At 43.9% G+C, this 303-nt stretch overlaps 1 protein-coding gene across 1 annotated transcript in view; it reads right to left on the bottom strand.

The window, feature by feature from the left end:
- The window catches only part of LOC119588866 (calcium-activated chloride channel regulator 2-like), a 6109-nt gene that overhangs the window by 5568 nt on the left and 238 nt on the right, over nt 1–303 (bottom strand). The gene's annotated exons all lie outside the window — the stretch shown is intronic.

Genomic DNA, 303 nt, shown 5'->3' with positions numbered 1-303 from the left:
AATACATGACCATTTAATTTCATATTTTCATTTAGAGTACAGCTTTTTCGCTATTCGTTTGCGCGCTCGCATCTGAACGATGTTGACCATGTGATGAAAACCAGCCCATGCACATGGGACTCTGTGCGTCCAAGGATTTCACGCATGTCATCAGGCATTTGTTGGTGATACAGCGCTAGCGTGACCACCCCTTAAACGAACAGTGGTTCCAAGTCAATGGTCACTAACAGACTTCAAGACTTCTTTGTGGTCGCAATGGGTCATTGCTTTTCAGAATCAGTCTAGTTTTTGCCACAATCAGAC

This window comes from Penaeus monodon, chromosome 24, assembly GCF_015228065.2.
Source record: "Penaeus monodon isolate SGIC_2016 chromosome 24, NSTDA_Pmon_1, whole genome shotgun sequence".
Taxonomy (NCBI): domain Eukaryota; kingdom Metazoa; phylum Arthropoda; class Malacostraca; order Decapoda; family Penaeidae; genus Penaeus; species Penaeus monodon.
Note: the sequence above shows the minus strand (reverse complement) of the source record. Positions and strands in the feature narration are given on the sequence as shown.